The 11,491-nt window shown below is 34.0% G+C and overlaps 1 non-coding gene across 1 annotated transcript; it reads right to left on the reverse strand.

The window, feature by feature from the left end:
* Positions 1 to 1,512: 1,512 nt before the first annotated feature.
* Positions 1,513 to 1,619, reverse strand: LOC116275061. Its single transcript, XR_004184033.1, has one exon. It is a non-coding gene; the product is annotated as a U6 spliceosomal RNA (small nuclear RNA).
* Positions 1,620 to 11,491: the final 9,872 nt, after the last annotated feature.

Below are 11,491 nucleotides of genomic sequence, written 5' to 3' on the forward strand. Positions count from 1 at the left end.
CCAAAAATAAAAGTTAAGAAAAAACAAACATTGGCTTTGACAAGCACTCAAGTACTTCTGTTGTCCCTCAATATCCTTTTCTGTAAGCAGTGATGATAATACCACTCTATAACTTGCTGTGATGTGACAAGGATTATATTATATGATACATCTAAAGAACTTAGCATATGCCTTACATATTTGTGTGCATTTAAATAATGGTAGATATTATTAAATTATATTTTTTCCATGGGTGTTAATTGCTTTGCATATTTTGAAGGAATTTACCACATCAACATTCTGGTTTCCAAATTAAAATAATTTACTAAATTTCCCAAATTGCATCATATCTCAAAATCAATATAAGATTGGTCTATAGGAAATGTATTCTGGATATTTTTCTTTTCACATAAAAAAAACAACCATTTTAACAGTCCAGCTATGTCAATGCCTTTTATTATTTTCCCAGATCCAAATTACTGCTTTAGAAAGATTACATCACATTTTTACTGTAATTTTGCATTCTCCAGAGCAAATGATCATATATTTTCGAGGTGAAATGCTCTATTTTTATAAATAATTTTAATTTTAATTTTAGACTCAAAGGGTGCTTGTGCAGGCTTGTCACATGGGTATATTAAATGACGCTGGGGTTTGGGGTATGCATCAATGAACATACAATTCTAAAGGTAGTTTTTCACCTTTGCCTTCCTCCTCTTCTTCCCACTTTTAGCAGTCCTCAGTATCCATTGTTCCTATCTTTATGTTAATACATATCCAGTGTTTAGCTCCTGCTTATAAATGAGAACATGTGGTATTTGGTTTTCTGTTTCTGTGTCAATTCACTTAGGATAATGACCTATAGCTACATCCACATTGCTTGAAAAGATATTATTTCACATTTTTAATGGCTGTGTAGTATTCCATGGTATATATTTATCATATTTTCTTTATTCAATCTACCGTTGGTGGGCACCCAGGTTAATTCCATGTCTTTGCTATTGTGAAAAGTGCTTCAATAAACTTACAAATGCTTGTGTCTTTTTTTATACAACAATCTGTTTTCCTTTGGGTATGTACCCAGCGATGGGATAACTGGGTCAAATGCTAGTTTGTTTGAATTCTTTGAGATTTCTCTAAACTTCTTTCCACAGTGCCTGAACTAATTTACATTCCCCCCAATAGTGTATAAAAATTCCTTTTTTCTATAGCCTCACCAGCATCAATTATTTTATGTCTTTTTAATAACAAGCATTGTGAACGGTATGAGATGGTATCTCACTGTGGCTTTGATTTTCATTTCTCTGATAATTAGTGATTTTGAGTATTTTTTCATGTCTGTTATCTACTTATATGTCTTCTTTTGAGATGTGTCTGTTCATGTCGGCCTTGTCCAGTTTTCAATGTTTTTTGTTGTTTTTGTTGTTGTTTTGCTTGTTTAAGTTCCTTAAAGACTCTTTATAGTAGGCCTTTGTTGGATGCAAGGTTTGTGAACATTTTCTCTCATTCTGTGAGTTGTTTCTTACTCTGTCGAAAAATATGAAATGCTTCATGAATTTGTGTGCTATTCTTGTTCAGGGGCCATGCTAATTTTCTCTGTATCATTCACAGTTTTAGTATAGGTGCTGCCAAACGAGCACAGCTATTCCATTCTGAGGGATAAAGGGTCAGAGTAACAACGGATGAAAGTGCCTTGAAACTTGTTCTTAGTTGGAAAATCTTTTTTAAAAATCTAGATTTGGATATTCCCAATGTATTAGAGGAAAATAATTTCTATCATTGAAATAGCAGAATGTAAAACTTAAAAGAAGTAGACTATAAAAAATGTTTTGTGATAACAAGTTGGTTAACTATTTAAAAATGGCAGGTGTCATTAAATGACATTTATATTTATTTACTGTTGACATTAAAAACAACTTTTCTTACACAGAAATGTAAGTTTTTTGAAAAACATTGCATGCATACAAATTGTGACTAACATTTTGAGAATTTGTAAGGTATCTAATATTTGACAATTGCCTGATTATTCATTCATAGGTATTTTATTGAAAAAAAAAGCAACCGTAAGAACATTGTAGGTGTTATAGAGAATACAAGGATGGAATAGACATGACATCTATCTTAAGTATGTTATAGTGTAAAAAAATGAATAAGTAAGTACAGAAATAATTATAACACAAAGAGTAAAAGCTGGAGAAATAAAATATTAATTGCAGAGGACAAAAATGATTCTATTTAGATGTTTAATTTTAGCTAGGTCTTAAAATTGCTATAGGGAAGTCTATATAAGGATGGAAAGGTATTTGAGGCAAATAAGTGGGAAAAAACCAAAGGTTTTGAAGTATGTATCTATGTGGGGATTTGTAAGTATTTCACTTACCAAAAATGGAATTATTGGAGTCACCCTATGAAGAGACCTTGAAATTAAATTGTAGAGAACATTAAATGTTAGACTAAGGAATTGTGATTGTTTTGTATTCAATAGGAAGAAAATTTAGTTGTATCTTTTCAAATGTTTTAATCATACTGTTTTCTTCTATTGGAAAATGATACACATTCATTGTACAATACTGAGAAAATAAAAATAAACAAAAAAGGAAAATTTCCACATATAGATCTCTGTGGTCACTTTGCTTTTCTCATCTTCTTCAGGGCTCTACTCAAATATGACCTTATCAGAGAGAATTATCTTGACTATTGTATTTAAAATACAATAACCTCCACCTATCCTGTATTTTCTAACCAATAACTTTCTTCATTTTTATTTACTTTAGTTATTATTGATAAACATAGAATTTGTGTACTTATTACTGATTTATTATTATTATTATTATACTTTAAGTTCTAGGGTACATGTGCATAACGTGCAGGTTTGTTACATATGTATACTTGTGCCATGTTGCTGTGCTGCACCCATCAACTCGTCAGCACCCATCAACTCGTCATTTACATCAGGTATAGCTCCCAATGCAATCCCTCCCCCCTCCCCCCTCCCCATGATAGACCCCAGTGTGTGATGTTCCCCTTCCCGAGTCGAAGTGATCTCATTGTTCAGTTCCCACCTATGAGTGAGAACATGTGGTGTTTGGTTTTCTGATCTTGTGATAGTTTGCTAAGAATGGAACATACCTCAAAATAATAAGAGCTATTTATGACAAACCCACAGCCAATATCATACTGAATGGGCAAAAACTGGTAAAATTCCCTTTGAAAACTGGCACAAGACAGGGATGCCCTCTCTCACCACTCCTATTCAACATAGTGTTGGAAGTTCTGGCTAGGGCAATCAGGCAAGAGAAAGAAATCAAGGGTATTCAGTTAGGAAAAGAAGAAATCAAATTGTCCCTCTTTGCAGATGACATGATTGTATATTTAGAAAACCCCATTGTCTCGGCCCAAAATCTCCTTAAGCTGATAAGCAACTTCAGCAAAGTCTCAGGATACAAAATTAATGTGCAAAAATCACAAGCATTCTTATACACCAGTAACAGACAAACAGAGAGCCAAATCATGAATGAACTTCCATTCACAATTGCTTCAAAGAGAATAAAATACCTAGGAATCCAACTTACAAGGGATGTAAAGGACCTCTTCAAGGAGAACTACAAACCACTGCTCAGTGAAATAAAAGAGGACACAAACAAATGGAAGAACATACCATGCTCATGGATAGGAAGAATCAATATCGTGAAAATGGCCATACTGCCCAAGGTAATTTATAGATTCAATGCCATCCCCATTAAGCTACCAATGAGTTTCTTCACAGAATTGGAAAAAACTGCTTTAAAGTTCATATGGAACCAAAAAAGAGCCCGCATCTCCAAGACAATCCTAAGTCAAAAGAACAAAGCTGGAGGCATCACGCTACCTGACTTCAAACTCTACTACAAGGCTACAGTAACCAAAACAGCATGGTACTGGTACCAAAACAGAGATATAGACCAATGGAACAGAACAGAGTCCTCAGAAATAATACCACACATCTATAGCCATCTGATCTTTGACAAACCTCAGAGAAACAAGAAATGGGGAAAGGATTCCCTATTTAATAAATGGTGCTGGGAAAATTGGCTAGCCATAAGTAGAAAGCTGAAACTGGATCCTTTCCTTACTCCTTATACGAAAATTAATTCAAGATGGATTAGAGACTTAAATGTTAGACCTAATACCATAAAAACCCTAGAGGAAAACCTAGGTAGTACCATTCAGGACATAGGCATGGGCAAAGACTTCGTGTCTAAAACACCAAAAGCAACAGCAGCAAAAGCCAAAATTGACAAATGGGATCTAATTAAACTATTACTGATTTTTGTGTGTGTTTTTCTGTTTGTAATTTATTGAGAAATTCAGGAGGATGTAACTTTTATTCATTTTGTATTGCCAATATGAATAAAGTGTATGTTGTAGTTGAAGTTCAATAAATATTTTTAATAAGTGAAAAATAAAGTCATATTGTACTTATTGATTTATTTGCTTGTCTCTCACACATATAAATTATCTCAAATGAGCCAGGTTACTATGTACTGATAATACAATGATGAAAGCAACAGACTATATTTCTAGCTTTCATTTATGTCTGGTTCCTGTACACAAATGTTACTACACACAACTGGAACATCTGAAAAAAATACCTACTGCTATTCAGAACCTTACAATAATGGATATTTTTGTTTATTTTAGTTCATTACCATACGTTTGGATGTAAAAATAATAACAAATTTAATGATAAAAACCACTAATCCTTACTTAATACTAGAGCCATTAATATCATCTTTGCAAATTTGCCCACCAACTGTTTAATGTCTGAAAACAATCCGCAACTTTTTAATATATATATATATATATATGTTGCATAGTGTATTGTCTTTACTTACAGAGTTTATCACCCATACCTCCTCATTAGAGTATTTTAAGATTTCAGTTAGTTTTGTTACAACTGTTGAAAAGACTATAATGTATTCTGGCTTACCTTGTTTCCAGAGATATAATCTACACAATGTGAAAAGACTGCGAGCAGAGATATATTTCCTAAGTATTGGGGTAATTCATCAGTGTGCATATACCACTATTTATTAATTCCTGCATTTGAATACCTCCAATATGAGCTATAAGGATGATGGTTCTTTGGCCTCTTCCATTTGGAAAGAGGGTCCAGGTCATTTAGGTTGGCATCACAGGTCTCTGGTGCGGAGGAACTGAAAAATGGTTAGATTTTGCATGAGGATGGTGAATATGTGCGTGCATAATAACTTTTTTCATTCTACACACATGCCAGAAATAGCATCACAACACTTTCCCAATGAACACAGGCGCTTCAGAGTCACTCTCCACAACTACCACACATCTGCCAGAGTTGATATGTGGTAAGTGACTTGAAACTTATATTTCCCTTCTTTTCTGGCTAGGTTAATCGACGATCTTGACTACATGCTAGCCAAATTATCTGTTTGGTTCATTTTCATTATTAGCAGAGTCTATTCTAGATGAGTTGTTTGTAGTGGAATCTCATAAAGTAACATCAAATGAGTAGAAGGAAGTTTATACCAGTTAAATATGTGATATAATTATGACAACCTAGTTATAAGTTCTGGGAAGTATTTCCAAATCTAGTACAATGTTATGGAGGAAATTGTAACACCTTGGAATTGAAATAAACCTCATATATCACGTTTTCATTTTTTATATGAGGAAGCAGGGATTTAGAGAAGTTCAGTGGCTTTTCCATGGGTTCACAGGTAAAGAATGGCAGAGTGTTGTGTGCCTATTAAAACATTGCATGATCCATGATAGTACCAAATAGCAGTTAGAAAGCCTGGACTATATATGATGATTTTTCAATCCTTATATTTGAAAACTGCATTCTCTCAGACTATGACACAAATTTAAACTGAAGGCTTAAATCAAAAGTGATCTCAGAACAAATTGAATGCACTTGGAAATATGGATTCTGCTCAGGCCTTCAAAGGTATTAGACAGGAGTATGATGAATGCTGGAGTTTCATATAATTTCTCAGACAAGAAATGACAGGCTATTCCTAATCTGCTACATATGAAATGGCTAGAGTTTAGTCTTGTGCCATTAACATAATTTGTAATTGTTTTCAAACAGTTAATATTCATTTATTTATTATTTTTTTCACACATTCCCTAACTGTAGTACTTACCTTCATGGTTTTGTCCATTTGGCACATTGTAGAATATTTGTTAGAATTAAATAAGTATTTGTGGAGTTTATAAAGATTTAAAAACTATATGTCAGTGTGTAAATAACAATACCCAAATATGTCTTAGTCTGAGGGATTTCAATTTAAGATGATAGTATGATATAAAAAATAAAGGAAGAACATTTTTCTCTCCACAGCATGTACTTTCCTCCATCAACATGTGTCCCCACATTCAAATGAAATATGTTGTCTTAAAGTGTTGAAATAAAATTGTAAACATCTGAAAATTATAAAAATGCAAAACATGAGAAAAATTAACAAAAAATATGAAAGGTCATTGAGCTTCTTTCAGAACTGTCTGCAAAATGCATCGGGATAGAAACCTAATACAATGTTAAATTCTAAATGCTCAGCCTATAAGATATGCCTGCTAACTGTCTACTTTCCTCCATCTGCATTGCCACTATTCGCTCTTAGCTTTCTTATGGCAATAATATTTTAAGATATATTTTTCTAAGATTATTCCCCACCTATTTTAATCCACTCTTCTTTTGGCATTCAGATTCATTTCTGCTCTTCTCTCACTTAAAACTATACCATGGATTCCCACTGTCCTGAGAGGGAAATTCAGAATCTACCACGTATTTATCATACGGTCCTACATTAAGCAGCCTCTATTTACTTCTCTGACTTCATCTGGTAGCCATTTTCTTTCCTTCACCGTGCTGCAATACTAGCCTTCTCCTTCTTCTTCTTGTTTTTTGTTTTTTTTTTTTTGGAATTGCCAAGCCCCTTCTTTCCCTGTGAACTTTGTACAGACATTCTCCAAGATTTTCTTGGCATAGACTTCTTGTCATTCACATGTAAATTAAATATTTCCTCCTCACTGGAGCCTCCTTGGTCATCCTCTCTGAAGTCATCTTCACCGTATCTTGCTTTTTCTTCAAAACATGTATCTCAATGGAAATTATCTTGTATAATTATCTGTTAATTGTTAATTATCTGTCCATGCCTTAATTAAGCTCCACAATAGAACTTTGTCTTCTATGTATACAGGTATACCTCATTTTACTTTGCTTCACTTTGTTGTGCTTTGCAGATATTATTATTAATTCCTGCATTTGAATACCTCCAATATGAGCTATAAGGATGATGGTTCTTTGGCCTCCTCAATTTGGAAAGAGGGCCCAGGTCATTTAGGTTGGCATCACAGTTCTCTGATGAATTTGCAAAAACTTTGCAAATTCAAAGTTTTTGGCATCCCTGCATTTTACAAATCTGTTGGTACCATTTTTCCAACAGCATGTGCTCACTTAGTGTTTCTGTGTCACATTTTGGTAATTCTCCCAATATTTCAAACTTTTCATTGTTACTATATCGGTTATGGTGATCTGTGATCAGTGGTCTTTTGATGTTACTATTATAATTGTTTTAGGGCAACACAAACCACACCCACATAAGAGAGCAAACTTAATTGTCAAATGTCTTGTGTATTCTGACTGCTTCACTCACCAGTTGTTTCTCCATCTCTCTTCCTCTCTTTGGATGTCTCTATTCCTTGAGACACAACAATATTGACATTAGGTCAGTTAATAATTCTACAATGGTCTGTAAATGTTCAAATGAAAGGAAGAGCTGCAGGTCTCTCACTTTAAATCAAAACGACTTAAGAAATGATTGAGTACGGAAAGCTGAGATGGGCCAAAAGCTAGGCCTCTTGTGCCAAACAGGGAAGTTGTAAATGCAAAGGAAAAGCTTTTGAAGGGTTTTCAAAGTGCCTCTTACTCCAGTGAACGCAGGAATAATATGAAAGTGAAACAGCTTTGTTGCTGATACGGAGAAAGTTTAGTTATCTGGATAGCAAATTAAACAAGCCACGGCATTCCTTAAGCCAAAGCCTAATCCAGAGCAAGGCCATAACTCTCTTCAATTTTTTGGAGTCTGAGAGGTGAAGAAGCTGAGGAAGAAAAGTGTCAAGCTAATAGAGATTTGTTTATGAGGTTCAATGAAAAAAGTCATCTCTACAACATAAAAGTGCAAAGTGATACAACAAGTGCTGATGTAGAAGCTGTAGCAAGTTATCCAGAAGTCTAACTAAGATAATTGATGAAGATAGCTATGCTAAGCAGTAGATTTTCAATGGAAATGGAATAGACTACTATGGGAAAAACATGCCATCTAGGACTTTCATAGCTAGAGAGGAGAAGGCAATGCTTTTCTTCAATGTTTCAAAGTATAGGCTAACTCTCTTCATAGGGGCTGATGCAGCTGGTAACTTTAAGTTGAAACGAATGCTTGTTTACCACTCCAAAAGCTCTATGGTCCTTCAGAATTAAGGCAAATCTATTCTACCTATGTTCTATCGATGGAAGAATGAAGCCTAAAGGACAGCACATCTGTTCACAGCATGGCTTACTGTATATTTTAAGCCCATGGTTGAGATCTACTGTTTAGAGAAGAAAGAATTCTTTTCAAAGTATTATTGCTCATTAAGTAATGCAATCTGCTCAACAATCTAAGAGCTTCCAGGGATATTTCATTAATAAAGTATTTCTTTTCTTTCTTTTTTAAATTATTTATTATTATTATACTGTAAGTTGTAGGTACATGTGCATAACGCAGGTTTGTTACATATGTATACTTGTGCCATGTTGGTGTGCTGCAACTCCATCAACTCGGCCATTTACATCAGGTATAACTCCCACGCACCTCCCTCCCCCATGATACAGTCTCGTGTGTGATGCTCCCCTTCCCAGTCCAAGTGATCTCATTGTTCTGCCAGTTCCCACCTATGAGTGAGAACATGCGGTGTTTGGTTTTCTGGTTCTGCAATAGTTTGCTGACAATGATGGTTTCCAGTTGCATCCATGTCCCTACAAAGGACACAAACTCATCCTTTATGGCTGCATAGTATTCCATGGGTGTATATGTGCCACATTTTCTTAATCCAATCTGTCACTGATGGACATTTGGGTTGATTCTAAGTCTTTTTGTTATTAGAATAGTGCCGCAATAAACATAATGCGGTGCATGTGTCTTTATAGCAGCATAATTTATAACTCTTTGGGTATATACCCAGTAATGGGATGGTTGGGTCATATACATCTAGTTCTAGATACTTGAGGAATCGCCATACTGTTTCCAATGGTTGAACTAAGTATAATCCCACCAACAGTGTAAAAGTGTTCCTATTTCTCCACATCCTCCAGCTAATCTGTTGTTTCCTGACTTTTTAATAATTGCTATTCTGGTGTGAGATGGTATCTCATTGTGGTTTTGATTTGCATTTGATGCACAGTGATGATGAGCATTTTTTCATGTGTTTGTTGGCTGTATGAATACCACACATCTACAGCCATCTGATCTTGACAAACCTGAGAGAAAACAAGAAATGGGAAAAGGATTCCTATTTAATAATGGTGCTGGGAAATTACAGCCATAAGTAGAAAGCTGAAACTGATCCTTTCCTTACTCCTATACCTAAAATTAATTCAAGATGGATTGTGAGACTTTAAATGTTAGACCTAATACCATAAAAATCCTAGAGGAAAACCTAGGTAATACCTATTCAGGACATAGGCATGGGCAAAGACTTCATGTCCAAAACACCAAAAGCAGCTGCAGCAAAAGCCAAAATTGACAAATGTCGGGATCTAATTGTTCAGCATTTCTGCAATTAGCAAAAAGAAACTACCATCAGAGTGAACAGGCAACTCTAAGAATGGGAGAGAAAAATTTTGCAATCTACTCATCTGACAAAGGGCTAATATCCAGAACCTACAAAGAACTCAAACAAATTTACAAGAAAAAAAACAAACAACCCCATCAAAAAGTGGGCAAAGGATATGAATAGACATTTCTCATTAATGTTATTTTCACGCCTGCTAACACAGAATCTGTTCTGCAGACCATGGATCAGGAAGTAACTTCTACTTTCATGTCTTACTATTTAAGAAACACATATTGTAAAGCTGTAGCTGCCATAGGTAGTGATTTCTCTGATGGATCTGGGCAAAGTAAATTGAAATCCTTCTGCAAGGGAATCACCATTCAAGATACCATTAGGAACATTCATGATTCATGGGAGGAGATCAGAATATCAACATAAACAGGAGTTTGAAAGAAGTTGATTTCAACTTCCATAAATGACATTTCAAGATTTTAACACATTACTGGTGAAAGCAACTGGATATGTGGTGGAAATAACAAGAGAACTGGAATTAAAAGTGGAGTGACGAAGTGTGTAGTTTTAGAAATAGTACAGAAAATGATTGTTTTAACATTCGATATTATCATTAATACATTTTCAAAATTGTTGATAATGGACAGAGGAGGAGAATAAAAACATTGATAAGTTATGTCAAAAAGTAACTCCTGGTTCTTCTTTTTTCGTTATTGTGTGCAGGTTTTACAGACAAATGAGCTTTTGGAAGCTATATTTACAAGGAACATAGAGGTAGAGAAAGATCAGGTTTTCCAGCTGAGTAGCTTGAAAGGAAAAAAAAAATATTGCAATTTCTTCTCCTTATTTTCTGGGAATCTTTCCTTTTAATACTTTTTTCTGTTGTATATATTTTTTTCAGTTTGTCAGAGGTAATTTGTGAGTCATTATTATATTTAGAATACAATTTGATTCAAGGACTGCATGACATGGAGAATCACACTATTAGGTAATCAGAAATCCATTATAATAGCATATTTTCACAAACTTAAAACATTACTCTTCAAAACAAAATTAACTTTCAAACAATTTTTTTGTATTCTGTGTTATAAATACATAATTTTTAAGGCCTACGATTACTAATGTTAAGACAAGGTCATCTCCCACACATAAAACTTACATAGTCAGTTTTCCACTCTTGTATTTGATTTCTCTAAGGACTGGATTCTTTAACAGACACTACAACCTCCTAGTTATTTTGAAACTTTCTAACAGTATCAAAATTCTTCCTGTATTAATTTGATTGAATGTTATTTTTTTGAGCTAATATTTTGTTATTAATTTTGAATAAAACCTTTACTGAATCCAGACAATGAGCAAAATATTTAACAAGTGACATAAACACCATGAACATGCATATTTTACAAAGAAAACCTCATAATCATTTTACTGTTGAAAACAATTTTGTGAAAGTTTATACGAGAGAGAAATGCATGCACTAAGAAATTATAGATTATTCAAATTCTTGTCTGTGTTTTCATGAAAGAGGACTTTGGGGCAGTTTTTGTTAATTTGTTTTCTGGTTTTATTATTATATTGATTATTTTGGTCTTGAATCATGTAAATAAGCATTTTAATTTTCTAGTTTGTATTTCTGCCATGTATAAGTTGCAAAAATCTTTTGAGT

The sequence above is a fragment of the Papio anubis genome, chromosome 5 (genome assembly GCF_008728515.1).
Source record: "Papio anubis isolate 15944 chromosome 5, Panubis1.0, whole genome shotgun sequence".
In the NCBI taxonomy this organism is placed as follows: Eukaryota; Metazoa; Chordata; class Mammalia; order Primates; family Cercopithecidae; genus Papio; species Papio anubis.